The following is a 19,021-nucleotide window of genomic DNA, read 5'->3' as shown; positions in this document are numbered from 1 at the left end:
CAAATGCTTGAAAAAGATTGGCATGGATAAAGAGAGACAATAATATTGACACTTGTTTAAATTGAGAGATATATCAGCTCAAACCGAAAAGGGATCCATTCCCTTGACTCGTACCGATAAAAATTTCATTCCATGAGAAATTGAGCAAAGAGCTGCTGAATTGGACTATTTCTTGTGCGTACCGATTGAAGTATTTCAAATCGAGGAATGGATACTTTCTCGGCATTGGGTAAGAAAACCAAGGACCCTATTTAATACTTTCTGTCATGACATGTCAATTTATGTGTGCATTTATGTTACTACTCTCAAATAGGGCACAAATCAAGTGGCAACAGTCTTACTCTTTTCTAAACTTATCAGGTTTGGTGGTGAAAAACACTTATCAAAAACACTTTCCTCAAGTGCCCATGTAAAAGAAACTAGTGCCCACGTAGAAGAAACCACACTAAGCAGTTGTTGGGTAACTGATGTTAGTGCAACCCTCCGTATTTCAACCCTTTGGACATGGCCCCAAGTGGGTCATGGGATGGAGGCATGATCATGGATGGTCATGGTCATGGACATGGCTTGTGTGATTAGCGATGGCAATTTCTGGTGGGATGGTGACTTTGGGTTTCAGTTTCCCGATGAGTACGGAACACGGTTTCCTAATCAATACAAGAAAAGTAAAGCCGCACCTCAAAACTCTCTAGGAAAATGCTGGGAAACTCTAAGATGGGCTGAAAATCTTTTTCATCTATTGTTGTAAAATTTGAAGCTCACTCAAAATTGTTAGGAAATGTTGGGAACCCCTATGATGGGCTGAAAATCTATTTCTTCTCTTATGGTCAATTTGAAGCTCACTCCAAAATGTTGATGGAAAATGAAATACGGATGCTGGAAATATCTAAGATGGGTTGAAATTCAATTTCCTCCTTCAGTTGTGGAATTTGAATATTAAAAAATAGTGTACATTTAACGGATCTATAAAAACTTGAAAGTAGACAGTCCAAATAATATTTTACAAGATGGCTTATAATATTTGTTTCCTTTTCTAATCCATGGCATTATTTAGAGGTGTGTGTTATTTATATAGTATAAAGTGGGCATCTTATAGAGCTGAGGTTTGTACAATGTGCCCTCCTTATATTATAGAGGAAATGTGCAACTTTTACTTTTGTCTGGATATATAGTTTCGGTTCGAAAACCTTATAATGACCTGAAAATCAATTTTTATCTCTAGTTATGAAATTTAAAATTTCTAAAATGGTACAAATCGATCAAATTTACAAACACATAAAAATCTTGAATATTGATGGTCCAGATAATTTATTATAAGATGTACTATTTTTTAGAGTTGAAATTCTTTTTTTCTTCATATCCATACATCTTGTTGCCGAGATGATCAAATTTGAGCATTTTCCAATATTGGAACACTCTCTCGTAGAGGATTTTTAAAGTGCACTTTCACACACACACTCCTAACAAAAAATAAAAGTACATCTCATTGTTAGTGCCAGAACAATGCTTTTGTTATTCATTTACCATGGAGGAGAACATATACTATATGTCATATTTCTTAACATGGAGGATAACATACAGTTTTTTGCTTTAACACTTAAAAAAATTAAGATGGTTTCTCTCTCTCTAAAACTATTGAGATAGTTTATCTGTCTAAAAACTTTAAGGCATTTTCTCTATCTAAAATTTAATATAGTTTATCTCTATAAAATTTTAACATTATCTCTTAAAAATTTAAATTTGACATAGTTTCTCTCTCTAAATTTTTTTGAGATAGACTCAATCTTTAAAAAAATTTAAGTACTTACTGTCTCTAAAATTTTCATAACTAGCAAATGTATCCTATGTTTAGGGACGAGGAGCCGATGAGTGGAATCCATGGGCCTTGGAAATTCAAAAAAACAAGTTTTGGTCTGGAAACAAAATCTTAAAAAAGTTAAGTGACTTTTCAAGATTTAATTTCTATGGAATTTTAATATCCTAGCCATTGAGCAAACCAAACGGTAGATTTCAGTAATAAACTAGATAGTAAAAATCCATGATTCAAATCCATGTACCCCAACGGTCCTAAATTTACCAAACAATAAACTCTTTCATGTTGCTCCTTCGACTATGTTGTTTAACTTACTTATATGCCCCTTTTTAGGTGCTTATGATTCAAGAAGAAAATTCGGGATGCCAGTAAGTTATAATTTAAAAAAAAAAAATGAAAAGAAACGTACAGAAGCTTCCTATGCCAAAATACAATGTGTAGCCATGTGCACCCCCTCATCCAACCTTTTGTCATCTCCATCCATTTCAGATGTAAAATGGATGGTCGAGAATGAGAAAGGGCGGGGGATAATAGCCCAACGATACAAATACCTAGAGTAAAGAGCCCTGATATATGCTTCTACATATCCATCCCATTGAATAATTGCTTAAGCTATAAGCTCTGAAAAACATATAAACAAAATCATATTGTTCTTCTCTATTATATCCAAAGTGTTGCAGATTCAGTGCACATGAGAATGGTTTGGGTCTCATTTATTCATGTATCAGATTCACATTCATTGGTACTTAGTGATTACCTTTGACCCAGGACACGTATAGCATGCAGAGATCCAAACCATTTTATGAAAATCAATAGTGTAGATCGGTTTCATGGAAATTGTCACATCCTGTAAAATATAGTAAATGGAATCAAGTCTTGTTTCAAAGCTTTGAAAACTCTCTACATCCCACGAAATTGTTTGGCAAATTGGTCGTGGCCATTTTATTTGTTATCATCGTATTCTTCACTAGGCTTCTAGTTGTAACATTGTAATTGGTAAACCCCCTGTACGCATCCATGGTAGGTTGGTGAGTTTCTAAATTAAGGCAATACTATGTTGTTATAACCAATACACAAAACTCCAAGAAAGTACTCACTAGGCACTCTTCCTATCTGCGACTCTCTTGTGCAATTGTTGCGTGAAACGATCAGTTGTATTTAAAGGATTCTTGGGTTTCTTAGCACACGTTGAGAAAGTATCCATCACTTGGTTTGAAATACCTCAATTGGTGCGTGCAAGAAATAGGTCCATTCAACAGCTTTTTGCTCAATTTCTTGTGGAGTGATATTTTCCAAGGAAAAGAACTCTCTTGGGGTTCGGTTTGAATTTATGTGTCTCTCAATTAAGGCAAGTGTCAATACTATTGTCTCTCTTTATCCATGCCACTTTTTCTCAAGAATTTGGGTTGATCCGGTATATTTGTTAACAATGGCAATCCTTGGTGATATTATAAATATGGCACCAAAGGGACTCAATAATAGTCCTAGTCATCCTTTTGTGTTTTACTTAATTTCCTACAAGTTGTGAGATATTTCATGTTAGTTACATATGGGTTTCCATGCTCGATTGCAGACAAGTATTCTAATCTTGAGATTTATTGGAATGGATACTAAGGAATGCTTCATTAGATTGTGTCAATTATAAAATTGTTTATATGTTATGCATAAAAACTTATAATATAGAATATACTATTCCATAATTTTTTTATTATAAAATGCTCTTATATATTTCAAAAATTGCTCTTAACTATTAATATTTTATGTATTTTAAGAAGCGCATCTTTGTCTTTTCGAAATCCCTCCAAAATTTACTACCCAAAAAACATCCCTCCATAATGCAATTTTAAATTTAAAAAGATTTTTTTCACTTCTCGAATAATGATTAGGTTTTAAATGCAATTTAAAATTAAAAATATCTTTTTAAAATTTTGGAAACAAGCTATTAGTCATATAATTTTTAGATACGTAAGTGCATTTTGTTTTGAAAACATTGTCTATAGAAAATATTATGTGAACTAAGAGATAAAGTGATTAAAGTGAACCAAGTGATGCTATTAAAAGAAATGTGGAGTATTTGTTTTATGATAACTTTGAATGAATATTACATAGTTTTATGTAAGAAAACAATTTTGCTTTCTAGAAATACTCTGAGTTACATATGTAGCATCCTAAAACTTGTTTCTCAAAATGGCACATCTTCATTTTTTCTTTAATGATTTGCAAAACTCAGCATTTTGGTACCATGAGTAAAATAGTAAATTATATCATACCTTTTTTAACTCTTTATTTCAATTTTTCCAGCAAAATTTATAAAAATTCTTCAGGCGATTAACTATTTAACATTTTGCCCATTTCTTTTGATTGAAGTTAAAGGACCCACTAAGAGATACTAATCATGAGTTATAGTAGTTGAAATTTTTGGGGTATTTTGATAAGTGGGTAAAGTGTTAACTTGTTATTCCAAAGGTGTATTTTGTTGGATTTCCAATTCTTCTAAATTTATAGAAATGAGAAAGAATTAGAGTTATAATAATGGACGATATGTCTTACGAACTAGATGCGCAGAAAATCAGGAAGACTTACAAATTGACAGACTCTCTGCAATACTTTTATTAAATAAGACAAATAACTTTATTTGAGATTTTTGACAAACTACAAAGGTTCAAACTCTAAATTTACATATATGAGGAAAAAATAGAGACTTAATGATTAGCAATGTGTTTAATAAACTAAATGGGTCAAAATTTATAGAAACACTTATAAACTGACAGACTCACCACAATACTTCCACATGAACTGAATTCTTTTTGATAAAAGACTATCTTAAACAAAATTGATCACTTTATTTAGGGTTTTTGACAAACTTCAAAGGTTCGAACCCTCCACTTGCACCCAGAACGATATAAATATAACTTTATTTGAGGTTTTTGACAAACTTCAAGAGTTCAAACCATAGTTACTAGGAGCGGGAACAACTCTGGTTTGGGGAGTGGGAGCTTTCGATCGACGGCTGTCCAAAGCTCTAGAGCTCAAGGAGCAAGTTCCTGTAAGGGTAGAAGTTATGGATCGAGATCCCATTTGAATAGGGAGAGAGGTCGCGATACATTAGGTTTCAAATCCTTATTTAATGGGAACACGTTCCATATAAAATCGGATCGTGTTCTTATATTCATTTGGATCGCGCTCTCATCGACAATAGGAACGAAATCCCATTTAAGGTTGAGTTGTGCCCCTATCTAAAAAAAACCGTGTTCCTATTTGAAAAGGCTCGAACTCCATTCAAGTACTTTCTCAAAAAGTTTCGAATCTCCCGTTTTACTCTCCCCAAGAAACAAATGTATTTTTTGAAATGATAGCGTTAAATGCTTGATATGCTTTAAAAACGTTGTGTGAAATGGAAATAGAAATGAAGGGCATAAAGGATATAATTAAAAATACTATAAGTATTCATGTTTCTTGGGAACCAACAAGACCATATTATGTTAAAGTTAAATAAACCAAATGCCTTTTATAATTTTATTTTTTCTTCTTAATCTCTAATGAACAACAAATCTATTTTTATATTTCTTTATAAAAGAATAATTCAGGTTTATCATTTATGGCACTAAACAACAATTTACTCCATTAGTAGAAAAACGGTGTTTGTTTTGTTAACACGTATTCTAAAATACACACGTGAGTGAAGGACATCCAATATTTTAATAATTAAAAGTTTGATCATTACCTATACATTTAATGCACATCTTAAAAATAAAAAGTAAATGAGATAACATTTTAATAATAAAAATTTATCATTACATGCACTAAATGAAAATTTTGATCTTTCAATTGGTTAAAAACATATATTTACGCGAACCCGCATGACCATATTATTGAAAAGCAAAATAAACCAAATGTTTCCAATAATTTTATTATATTCGTCTTAATCTCTAATAAATAATACGATTTTTATATTTCATTATAGAAGAGTAACTCAAGTTTCTCCTTGATGGCACTAAACAACAATTTACTCCATCGGCAGTACAAAGTTTTTGTACAAAGTTTTGTACATTAAATGCAAAATTGATCTATCGATTTTTTAAAACATATATTTCTGTGAACCCGCATGGCCATACTATGTAAAAGCTAAATAAACCAAATTCTTTCAATAATTTATTCTTTTCGTCTTAACCTATCTTAATCTCTAATGAAGAATAAATATATTTTTATATTTCATTATAGAAGAATAACTCAAGTTTCTCCTTGATGACACTAAACACCAATTTACTCCATCTGAAGCACATACTTCTAACATACACACGTGAGTGAGGGCACGAGATCTACAATTTAAATGAATGCATTCCATATAAAAATAGGATCCGGATCTGTGCGATTGTGTTTCTCTCCTTATATAAAGCACCTACCATTTTCATGTCCTTAAGCAACAACTAGAAGTACTGAGAAAGCAAAGAAAAATATGAAAAGAGAATTCAGTTGTCATGCTTTTCTCTTTTATCTTTTTTATTTTCAATACTTCTAGTTGCAAAAATGGTTATAATGTGGTTGTATTGAGAGAAACAAAATGAAGTCATGTTTTGCTTTGTCTTGAGAAGTTAATCCATATTTTCTTGCATGTAGTTAATGTCAAATATAGCATAAATGTAGAACATTTGTTTCTTTTAGTAGACTTATCTCGTTGGGTTGTTAAGGTCCTCTTGGCCTGAATCCTCTTTGTAATGCTTCACATGAAGATAGGCTCACTAGGCTATCATTTCCTCAATTGTTCATGTAGGAGAAGCCCCATGGAATGCATCTTCAGCAACAAGTGGGCCCCATATTGCCTCTATCCCCTCCACATACCCTATTCACCCCCTATGAATGAGTATCGAAATGAAGAGGTTTCAGCATGATAATCAGTGGTTTAAAAGTTATAATCAGACTCTAACTCACTCGTGCTGTGATATTGATCTACTAGTCCGACTCAAGAAATTTATGAACTAAACTCGAGTTTATTTAACAAAAAATATTTTTGAAAAAGCTTGAAAATTGAGAGAAATGGGCGATTTTGATGTTTTACAGCTTGGAAGAGCGAACCTCCCTATCATAGTCAAATCCAAAGATCCCCAAATGTGAAGATTTCCAAGTTGGAGAGGAGAGTTTTGAATCATTGATGATAACATCTCAAAAAAGTATGGAAGATGAAATAATGGGTCATAAGCAAAATGTGGTTGGTTATTATGAGAAACACAAAAGAAAGCCTGAGGTGAAGATTGTGTTAGGAAGAAACCTACAGCTTGAAGATTGAAATGGCTAATATGAATAACAATGGCATTGTTAAATGGTGGGTTAAAGGAATTATTAGTATTTGCAAGTTCTTTCCTTTGTAATAGACAACAAATGTGAGTGTGTAATTGAACATTTTCTTCATTTATTTATCTTATTGAAATTATGCTTCTTTTGGGGAATGGAGAGATCAATTTCTGTTTCATGTGTTCTTTGATAGATATACGTCTTGGATATCATGCTTTTGAGATCCAGTATCAATTATTAGAAATTGGGCACTAGAAATTATTGACAATAGATGGCATTGCTCTCACCACTCTAATTAGGGATTTTGAAATGATGAAAATACCCATTCTAAAATGAATGAATTATATATAGTTGAAAAAACATGTTTTTTAACATATAACGACATTTTCTTTTTGAAAGAGTTGGAGTAAGGACAACAATATAACACTAGACACATAATTATCTTTAAAAATTTATTTTGACCACAACTAACCATATATCAAACATGCATCACAATAGGCGAAATATAATACACCATTTACGTTGTCTTTCAAAATCCACTTGTACTGTTCTTTCACAATTTTTAGAGCTTGCCATTTCTACCCCTCATTACTTTTTTCCTCTTCACATAATGTTAGCTCTTTTACTTGTTGATCTCTCTTTCTCTCTCTCTCTCTCTCATGCTTCTCTTTTTTTCTCCTGCCTTTCTTTTGAACTATCTTATGTTCCCTGGTTTCGGTCATTGGTTGTGTGTCGTCTCTACCTTCCTGTATGCCTCCATGCAACCTTGTTATTCTTTTGGGTGCCCTTTTAATGTAGGCTGTGCTACGTGTCATGCTTACCTCGACATGTGGGATCTCGATTGATGGGAATGCAGTTATGAGGTGTCCAATGAGGTGTTGTGGGGGGATGTCTTTGGGCGGTACATGTTATAGAATCCTTCTAGGTAAGGGTATAAGTTGTATTTGGAAATTGGGGTTATCCCTAGAAGTAAAGATTGCCTCTTGTATTGTTCTACCTTTTGTTTTCTTTATTTACTATTGTACTTATTGAGCTCTGTTTTTTTACATAATGAAATTACTTTCACACCATAAAAACAAATTACATTATTTTTTTCATACAGAATGAACTTGGTTCGAGAGGATGTATGTGCTAAAAAAATGGCATAAAAAATGTACATCTAATACACCAAATATAGAGTTGGCAAACTTATAGAGTGTTAGCCAATGAGCTAACATAATTGTTGTACTTGACCACCACAGTCTAGCCTCCTCATCAACTGAATCTCAATCAATCACCATCTAGCTTGCTAGCACACCTATGCGCATATATGGCAGTGAGGACTGAGCCCATGCACCATAAACCGCGCCAACCTTCCCTCTAATGACCAATTGGTCTAAGGCATGAGTGCCTCTTGTTTAAGGTTTATCGGTGTAAGGGTGGCAATGGATCCGGACCCGACCCGAGGACCCGAAGGGGCAAATCCAATCTTCGTTCAAGTATAGGCATTGGATCCAGTGGATCGGGTTAGGGTCCAAATCTTGGATCCGAACACTATTTGAGTCTAGGTCTGGGTCCTACACTATATTTAAAAACCTCGGTTTGGATCCGGGTCCCATATCATTTTATTTCGGGACCCGGACCGGACCCAACCCGTTTTCACCCTTATGTCGTCGTAAAAATCCGGACTGCCTGATGTGATAGCTAAATCTTACCAAGTGGCACAAGTCATTTCAGGACAGGCATGTCATTTCCTTCTTTGAGTCCCTCAGCTAGCAAACACGCATCAAGTTAGGAGTCGGACAACTTTCCATTTTCACACAATCACCATTCCACACATTGATGAATGGTGCTAAAGTTATCACCATAGTATTCTATTGTGCACATGTCATAATACACCGTATATGGAGCTAAAGAAATTAATTATTTATGTTTTGCTTGAAAGGCCAATGTCAAAATTGAATTTAATCTAAACGTACCAAAAAAATTGAACTCTTTTATGTTGCTCCTTCGACCACGTTTTCAAAAATTGCTTGTATATAACCCTCTTTTACGTGCTTATATTTGATTCAAGAAGCAAACTAGGGAAGCCAGTAAGTTAAAATTTAAAAAAAAAAGAAAAAAAGGAGAAAAACAAATAAAGAGAAAAAAGCAGGGATGCTTCCTATGCCATAATGCACAATGTAGCCATGTGCTCCCCATCATCCAACCTTTTGTCATCTCCATCCATTTGAAATGTAAAATGGATGGTCGAGATTGGAAAAGGGTGGGGGACAATAGCCCAATAGTATAAGATGTCGAAAATGTGGCCTATTAGGCTCTTTTGCTCCCAAAACTTTGTTTTTCAATAATGAGTATGTGAAATCCCATGAAGTTAATATAAGGCAATTCTATATACTACGATCCATTTTTGAGCTATAATAAGATATTGCACAAGAGGAAAAACCCAGTTTCACTGGTGGGAAAACCCAGTGGTGTATTTGGATTGTTTATGAAAAGTGTTTCTCTTATATTATTTTGTATTGGGACCAACACAAATACCTATAGTATGGAGCCATGATGTTTGCTCCCACATATCCATCCCTTTGAATCAGGTCCGTCCCATTGAATCCTCGCTTCACAAGATTTCATTGCTTATTCTTTGTATTTTTTTTGGGGAAGTCAACTGGTTCTGCAAAAGAGATGTTTGAATCATAGACTTCTCTCACAAATTGTGTGCCTTGTTGTGTTACCAAGACACTCTAGCATGTGGCCGGGGTAGCGTGTCAAACCTATGATCGGTGTTGACACCTGGGACCCTTGAGTACATAAAACCATTAATAATGCTTAAGATGGCCTTAATATTATGAGTTCTACCACCTTCTTGACTACTACGCATATTCAGCAGCAACGTGGATTATTTATATATGCTACTCAATAAAATATTTTATTTGCAAAGAATAGTTGCACTATCGTGTCTAGCCATATTATATTTTAAGCAAGAAGCTTAAACACCTATGACACTCAGTGGATATCGACACATTTGTCAGTGTCCATGCAAGATTGGTATCCCACTGTTAAGCTGAAAGCTATAAGTTCTGAAAACCATACAAACAAAACCATATTGTCCTTCACTCTGTTATATCCAAAGTTTGATAGGTCCGAAGCTCATGAGAATGGTTTGTTTCCCATCTATTCATGTGTGATGAGATTCATATTCATGAGCACTTGGTAATTACCTTAGACCTAGGGTATAGCATGCAAAGATTCAAACTATTTGATAGAAATTGTCACTGAATAGGTGCCCCGATCTAACCCTCTGGGTCAGTATGACCTGGTGGCAAGTGTCTCGGGTTTCAGGGGAACCCGTGACTTGAGACCACTATTGCGGGAACCTTGTTAGGAAACAAGAGAAGGAATACGAACAAATGAGAGAGGAGTTTTAATGTGAGGCGGGATACACCTCACCTGGGTCGGTGACTCACTCAGGCTGACTCATGTGGGTGCCCTCTTAGATCACGACGGAGAGCTCCCCTGTCCTATAACTGGTTCGGAATCGCCTCCCTTGGCATGTACTCTCCTGTTTTTTGCAATCACATACACACGGTTAATTTACATGACATGTGGGCTAAGGGACCCCTCTTGTCTTTAGGCGAATGCATATAGGCATGTGCATTCAAAAGAAGAAGAAAAGAGTAAGAGGATAGCTGAAGAGAGTATGAGGATAGATGAAAGGAGAAGAAAGAGATAGAATAGAGGAATGGCGAAGAGAGAAATTTGACCAAGTGTTTAGACTAACACAATAGCTAAACCAACAAGTGATTGACCCGGTGTGGTAGCAAGACGAGCACGGTAACTCAAACCGGCATGACAATAATACTACTAGAAGACAAAACGATCACCGACCAGCCTGCCACGATGGCTCTCCTATCATGGCAGCAAGACGGGCATAGTAACTCAGACTATCACGGCGGCAATACTGCTAGAAGACAAGACTACCATAGCAATGCTTGACTTAGCCTCCCTTGGTCAAACGAGAGGAAAAGAGAGAAGGAGAAGAAAAGAGAAGAGAAAAGAAGGAGAGATAAGAGAGAAGGAAGAAAGAGAGAGAAGAAGAAAAAGATAGAGAAGAACAGTAGCAAGAAAAGAAAGAAGGGAGAAGAAAGAAGGAAGAGGGAGAAAGAGAGAGAAGAGAGAAGAGAAATATGGACAACGATACGGTTTCGCCGTCCATGATAGAGGGGAGATAAAGGGAGAGAAGCATGGACGGCGATGGGGCTCTGTTGTCCATGATAGAGAAGAAAGAAAGGGAGAGAATCATGGACGACGATGAGGTTCCACCATCCATGATAGGAGAGGGAAGGGAAAGATAGGAGCATGGACGACGATGGGGTTCCGCCATCTATGATAGAAGAGAAGAAAGAGGGAAGAAAACATGGATGGCGATGAGGCTTCGCCGTCCATGATAGGAGAGAGAAAGGAGAAGAAAACATGGACGGCGATAAGGCTACACCGTCCATGACAGGAGAGAGAAAGGAGAAAACATGGACGGCGATGAGGCTCCGCCATCTATGACAAGAGAGAGAGAAAGGAGAAGAAAGCATGGACAGCGATGAGGCTCCATTGTCCATGATAGAAGAGAGAAAAAGAGAAAACATGGACAACGATGAGGTTTCACCGTCCATGACATATGAGAGAGAAGAGAGAGAAAACATGGACGGCGATGAGGTTCTACTGTCCATGACATAGGAGAGAGAAGACAGAAAATATGGACGACGATGAGGTTCTGCCATCCATGACATAGGAGAGAGAAGACAGAAGGAAACATGGACGGCGATGAGGTTCCACCATCTATGATAGAGGAGAGAGAAGAGAGAAGGAAACATAGACGACAATTAGATTCTACCAGTTCGTGATAGACAATAGAGAAGGAGAGAAGAAAACATGGACGGTGGTGAGGTTCCGCCGTCCATGACATAAGAAAAAAGACAAGAGATTGATAACATGGACGACGATGAGGTTCTACTATCCATGATATAGGAGAGAGAAGAGAGAGAAAACATGGACGACGATGAGGTTATGCCATCCATGACATAGGAGGGGAAGGGAAAAAAAAACATAAACGGCGATGAGGGTCCGCCATCCATGGCAGAGGGAAAAAGACAGGGTAACTTGGACAGAGACCCGGCCCGCCACTCAGGTTAAGGCCCAGCTCACTGTCTATGTTCTAGACGTAGGAGGACATCATACTCAGCGATAGGCTTTAACGTGCATAAATGGAGGAGAGAGAGAAGAGAACAGGGAGAAAGAAGGAAGAGAAAGATTTGGAAAGAGAGGAAAGAGAAAGGAGAGATAGAAGAGAGAGAAGGAAAGTGTATAAAGAAGATCAGGAAAGAGAGGAAAGATAGAAGGAAGAGAAGGAAAGTGAATAAAGAAGATCAGGGAAGAGAGATGAAAGAGAAAGAGATAGACGAGAAGAGGAGAGAGAAAGAGATAAGGGAAGAGGAGAGAGAAAGAGAGAAGATAAGAGGAGAGAGAAAGGGATAAACAAGAAGAGGAGAGAGAGAGAGATGAGAAGAGGAGAGAGAAAGAGATAGACAAGAAGAGGAGAGAAAGAAAGAGATGAGAGGAGAGAGAAAGTTACGTTCACCAAAGAGTACTAGACTTTTCTTCTGTCTCCTCTCTCTCTCCAAGACGTGCTCACAATTTCAATGTGAAACTCTCAAATTTTATTCATGAGATGAAAATTGAGGGATTTCTTTTTATAATTAGGTTGAGCATGTATTTATAGAATTTCACCCAAACATGGGTGGATGCCCAAATTCTAGCCTAATTGATGATAATTACAATTTATTTGAATTAAAATAAAATCTAAAAATAGGTACAAAAGGACAATTTTTTCCTTGCCCAACAATGCATGAAATTCCAAAAGAGTCCTTGTTGCTGTCCTAGAACATGCGTGATCTTCCATGGATGATTCGGGGTTTTTACGGCATCCATTTAGCTAAAATCCGTCGATTTCGTGCTCGGATGAAGATTTCTTTGTCTTGGATTTTTAGTCAGATCTTGAAATCCGACGGCAAAAATCTACAGAAACTTTGACAACTTCATGTGCTGAATCCAACCGTTCATTGTACGTGGGGTTTGGACCAGACGTAACTTTGGACCTTACATACAATAATGCAATTGGTTTCACGTCGATTGGGTACGCGAACGTCGTGATACGGCCGCTCGAGGGAGGCATGTTGCTGCTGAATTTTCTGCAACTGTCTTCACTAATCACCTACTTCTCTATAGTTTTTCTCCCTGCTCGAATATCGTCATGGTCGTGCCACTTATCAAAACGCTCATCTTGACAAGACGAACACGATCACCAAGTTTGAGCATGATCGAACACAAGACAAGTGAGATATGAGTCTTTGAAATTGTTGCTCATGACTATGCAAACCAGTCTCCTTTAATAGAGATTGGTATAGGGAGGCCGCACGAGAATGTTTCACCCATAACTTTGTCATGAATGTCCGTTTAAGCCGAAACTTGACCTTTAGGGGTTTTTGTCCGTGACAGATTTAATGATGGTGATCCCACAACTGTTTGAGGCACCTAAAATAGAGTTCTTGTTACAGGGCCTGTTTTAGGGTGTTAGAGGCTGATTTTTCTGAAATTGTTTCTTTGCCTGCAATGCCTTAGACATGTCGAACTGCAAAAAAACTTGATAGGTGGCCTTTTGGAGTTCTTAGGAATATTTTGACCCGTTTTGGGTTGATTCTGAGACTGCCGAGAATTTCATTGTATATCAGGGCCTTATTGACCGGCTTCTCTTTTTATTCAGCGTCGGGGACCCAAGGTGTTGAAAAATGTATTCAAACAACTTTCCCTGCCAAATGTTGTGCTTCAAGAGAAGCGATAAGGAAAAAATTCAAAAAAATTTCTTCAGCATTATTGCTTTTTTCTTCCCAGCCACAGGATCATGTGAAGATCCACGCAATGATGTAACTAGGATGCTCAGACCTTTGGATGTAATGTACAGGTCCATCCATGGAGACTTAGGTGGAGAATAGACTTTTGAGGTACCCTATCAAAGTCCTCACCCTCGGACTATTTGTGATTCTGACAGCTGAGGATTTTGTACGGACCTCGTTGGTCAGAATTAGGCCCATCTAGCGGTCGAGTGCCATGCTTAACGACATTTTTCCCATTTAGTGTGCGTTTTGTTGTTTGTTTTGGATGGTTTGCTAAAGGGCCTTCTATTTGCGGTCGTCTATGTCTCGCACCAGATTTTGCTTGATTGGCAGGGAACCTCAGTTTATCGAGGTAACCCGCTTTGGGCACAACCCTGCTTACTGCTAGCAGTTTCAACAATTAGGATACCTCTCTTCTTCGTCTGAGGCGACTCCTAAGGGATCAATCCTGTTGTTGCATAACAGGTCCAAGGTTTGGCTAACTTGGCATTCTTGGAGCACCTTCAGCATCTTGGAGTGAGTTCGTGACCTCCTAGGAATGGTTCTCTTCTTCATGAGACTTGTCTTGCCCTCTTGGCGAGTCTTATTTCCTTCGAGTCCTTTTTGCAAATGGTCTCAGGCTGTCGGAACATTTCCTTGATGCTCATCTTTTTGGACCATGGTATCAGGATATTCTGACACTAAGGATTTTTCTTTTTGCATGTGAGCTGAAGCCATCTATAGAGGCAAACACTGCATCAACTTGCTTATTAATCCAAGCGCCCTTTGCAGGTTTCACTTGAACTTGGGAAGCGGTGTCGTAGAGACAGTTTTCACCAACTTCTTTTCATTTGGAGCTCTTTTACCCAGGACCTTTTGGCCATGTCTACCCTTATTCTTCCATTGTTACTCACGGTGCCCTTTTGGGATTTTCACCATGCCCGAGTTTTTATTCATGGAACTCTTTTACTCATGGTTTCATGACCATGCCCATCCGTCATTTCTACTCATGGCGTTCCGTTATCCAGGTATACACCATGCCTGTTATTCCTCTTTTTATTTTCTTTTCCTTTCCTTTTTTTTTTTATTTTTTTTGTGAAGGCGTGTTTAGGGTCATGTCTTCAGGACATGTGCGAAGCCTTTTAACGTTATGTGGCTAGGACGTGTACTACAGTTTAAGGTCAGACAGCTAGACCATAGTAGAGATGGGTGGCAGTCTGTTGAGGTCATGGAGCGAGTATGGTGGTGGTTTTGACTCACTTTTGGGGAGATGACTCGCGGCTATCTATGAAAGATGGATGATGTATGAATGGTGGGTGAAACGTGGTGACCCACTAACTGATGATGAGTATGGATGGTGCGATGGCTCGCCGTTTTGTGAGCACAAGTGAGACTCACTGGGGAATGACGAATGGTAATGAAGGGATTCACTGCGGAGTTATGAAGGTGGTACACACACATGGACGGGTTGGTTAGGGAAGATGTACGTGAAGACGCACGTAAAGAGGCGTGCGCACGTGTGTGGAGGTGAGTTTAAGGTCATGCCGCTTGGACCTATGTAAAGCAGTTTAACGCATGCAGCCAGAACATGCACTATAGTTTTAAGGTCATAGCTTGGACCATGGCTATGCAGTTTAAAGTCATGTAGCTCGGACCATATAGTTTAAGGTCATGCAACTAGACCTCCGATGCAGTTTAAGGTCATATGGACTATGGTGTTAAGCCTTTTAACATCATGCTGTTAGGACGTGCACTATGCTTTAAGTTTATATAGCTTGGACTGTGGCTATGCAATTTAAGGTCATGCAGCTAGAACCATGCAGTTTAAGGTCGTGCAACTAGACCTTCACTACAGTTTAAGGTCATATAGTTTGGACCATGGCTATGCAGTTTAAGGTCATGCAGCACAGACCATAGCTGTGTAGTTTAAGGTCATGCAGCACGGACCATGGCTGTGTAGTTTAAGGTCATGCAGCATGGACCATTGTGTGGATTTCTAGGTAGATGACGCTCCTTGGGGAACAAAAGCATGGATTACAGTCCGACTCCCTAGGGACAAAATGGTTAAGTCCATACACAAGCAGAGGGCTTGATGAAGATGGCAACCAAACGAGGGATGGCAAATGGAAGCAGACTTTACTGGGAATTGGGGGCAAGTGTGACTCCTTGAGGTAAATGTGTGACTCCATGGAGAATAGGTTTATGGAAAGTAACCCGACTCCTTGAGGATAAGATATGAAAGGGTATAAGTAAGGATAATGACTTGGTGTAGAGTAGACCCACTGGGGATTGAAGAGGTAAGTACCCGTTTTTTGGCATATACCTAACTCCACTGAGGATGATGGGCTGCGGCACAGTGTAACTACACTGGGGATAGTGGTAGAACACACATGGAGGTAACATGGCTTAGACATGCACGACGCTAGCATGGGAAGCAGTAACATGCATGGTGGTGGCTTGACACACACGGTACTAGCACAGGCACAAATTACACAAGCGGCACTAAGCACAAATCACACAAGCGGCTGGGCACAAATTACACGGATGGCGCTGATCACAAGTTACACAGACGATGTTGGTCACAAGATTATATAGATGGCGGTGGTCACAAGTTATACAGATGACGATGGTCACAAGTTACATAGACGACGCTGGTCACAAGTTACACAAACGACACTGGTCACAAATTACACAGATGACGATGGTCATAAGTTACACAGATGGCGCTGGTCACAAGTTACACAGACGGCGGTGACCTGTGTTTGGGCCTCGGGCCTGAGCATGACCTGGTCCAGTCCAATGTCGTTTGGCCTTCAAAGACTTGACTCGCATTCTTGGTTTGTTGGGGGCATTTCGGGAAAGTGCTGCCTATATAAAGGAGTAAACCCCTTTTGCACTGTTTTACCTTTGAGTAAAAAAAAAACGGCTAAGGTATTTTTAGCAGCGTGAGAGAGGGAGCTCCTAGTAGCACTCTGGCAAGAAGGCAGAGATTCCAGGCGAGGGTTTGCCGAAGGCACAAAGATTTCCTGTGAGAACTTTAACATGAACACAGGGTACTACCGGCGAGGGTCACACTTGGCAGAATTGGGAAGCAGGTAGCTTGTCGAGGCGAGCTAAGGTTCCGATAGTGGTTCTAGAGTACTAGAGAAGTAAGAAAAAAGGGGCACAAGGTGTAGCCAATGAACTTCTACTCACCTCCGGGCGTTTATCGGTGACTTTCCACTGTTGGGAAGGAGAGGGGAAGGTCGAACAATGGGTTTCTAGTGAGGAAAGTGGTTTCTCGGTGAGTAGCCAGAAGTTCGCGAGGGAGTAAACGGTCGCTTAGAGACGAAGGGCCACTGGGAGGTAATGGTCGCGGGGAGACGAAGGTTCATCAGGAGTGAATGGTCACTGGAATGTGAACAGTCATCAGCAAAGAACGGTCACAAGGAGGTGAACAGTTGCGGGGAGACAAATGGTCACGTGCTGCGAATGGCCACCGAAAGGTGAACAATCATGGGGAGTCAAGGGCTCTTGAGGAGTTAAAAGATCACTGCAGGCGAAGAGACACGGGAACCTAAGGGTCGAAGGGGGACAAAGGTCTTGAAGAAGCCAGATAATCACTGTCTGAAGCGTCGCGAGCGAACACGCGTGGCGATAGAAAGCATAGCTGACGTTAGCCTTAGCTGGTGTTAGCCCTTTGTCAGACACATGTGGCGTTAGTCCTTGGCGACACAACCGGCATTTAGCCTTTGGGAAACGTAGACGGCGTTGGGCTTTAGAAACATGGGAGACGTTAGTCTTTTGAAGACACAACCAGTGCTTGTCTTGTGCGGCACTAGTCAGTGCCTTAGTCGCGCATGGCTAGCAACATGATACGTCTAGCATTAGTCGCGCGTGGCGGTGGCTATTCGGTTGATCATTCATGAACGACATTAAGTTGTGCCCAGCTGTGGTCGTGCTCAGTGATGAGTTGCGTGTGGCGATTGTTACGCACGACACTAAGTCATGCGCGGTGATGATCATGCATGGTGATTACTCGGGTAGGAAAATGGTGGCATCCAATGGTAAGACCAGGTTTATGAAGTCTGTTGGAAGCCAAGTCCTCCAGCACAACAGTGAACTCCATGTTATTCTATGGAAGGGTGCTCACTGTGAAGAGGTCATGCTCTCCATCATAGGCCAGTTCCTTGCCATAAGGGTTTGCTTTGTATGTTTGATATACTTGTTCTAAAACCCTTCTACCTTTCTCTAATGGGGGAGCAGGTTTTTGCCTGTAACCGTCCTCTTTTCCTCAGATGCAAGAGCAACACTGGGGGTCAATTGCTTTCTTTTCCTCAAATGGAAGAGCAACGCTGGGGTCAACTGCTTTCTTTTCCTCTGATGCATGAGCGATGCTTGGGGTCAATTGTCTTCTTTTTCTTTGATGCAAGAGCGACATTCCGACACAACTACTCTCTTTTCTTCTGATGCGAGAGAAATAATGCATGTAGATTTGTAACCTCCCTAATAATGGGCATTTCGGCTTGTAACTCTTTTTAACATAATAAAAAAAAAAAATTAAACCTTGTTTGAACTGTCTTGCTTGTCTTCTTTTTACTATTTTTTTTTAACTCTTTCTTGTTGCGTATTGAGTCTTTTCGAGTATGTATCATGGATAGTACTTCTTTAAGTATCACCCATTAATAGGGGGCAGTGCCTCCTCTCCATCAGGATGTGCCAGTATGTAAGCTCCATTTAGCGAGACCTTCTTGACTATAAAGGGACCTTCCCACTTAGGCTCAAACTTCCCTTTATGCCGCCCATGCATAACAATCGGTCTCTTGATAGCTAGAACCAGATCCCCATGGGTGAATGAGCGGACTTTGACTGACTTGTTAAAGGCCCTCTTCATTCTGCCCTGGCTGAATTCGAGGTTATACCGAGCTTGTAACCTCTTTCCATCGAGTGCATCCAATTCTTGATATCGAAGTTTGGCTCTCTCATCTTCGATCAGTCCTTGATGTATAGCGACCCACAGTGAAAGGAGTTAAATTTCAAG

The sequence above is a fragment of the Amborella trichopoda genome, chromosome 6, assembly GCF_054954075.1.
Source record: "Amborella trichopoda isolate Santa Cruz 75 chromosome 6, AtrichopodaSantaCruz75HAP2 v2.0, whole genome shotgun sequence".
Lineage (NCBI taxonomy): Eukaryota > Viridiplantae > Streptophyta > Magnoliopsida > Amborellales > Amborellaceae > Amborella > Amborella trichopoda.
This window is presented reverse-complemented; position numbering follows the sequence as displayed.